Below are 418 nucleotides of genomic sequence, written 5' to 3'. Positions count from 1 at the left end.
CAGGTCAAGTAAATAGCTAAGATGATCTAACATCTTATTTTAAATTTATCACGACCAATTCAATTGGTCATAATTATTGTATTGCATTCTGATTGGTCCGTGCAGAAGGCACACGGATCAAGCACAAAACACCATTGGATCTTCCCGGATCCAACGGTAGCCGTTGCTCCTCGCCTCCCCCACCAACCCCACCTGAGGCGAAACCCTAGCTGGCATCTTCCATCCACCCCCGCCTCCTTTCTTTCTTTATTCCTCAGATCCCCCTCCCCCGATCCCACCAGCCGGCGGCGACCTCCCCGCGCTCATTCTCGCCGCATCGCCACCCCGACCCCTCCCATACCCACCGCATCGCCACCCCCAAGCCACCTCCCTTCCCTAACCCTACACCCGTACCTCAACCTGCGCCACAACCCGTCGG

Source organism: Triticum dicoccoides, chromosome 2A, assembly GCF_002162155.2.
Source record: "Triticum dicoccoides isolate Atlit2015 ecotype Zavitan chromosome 2A, WEW_v2.0, whole genome shotgun sequence".
NCBI classification, from domain to species: Eukaryota; Viridiplantae; Streptophyta; class Magnoliopsida; order Poales; family Poaceae; genus Triticum; species Triticum dicoccoides.
The sequence above is the reverse complement of the archived record's forward strand: the minus strand, read 5'-3'. Positions refer to the sequence as shown.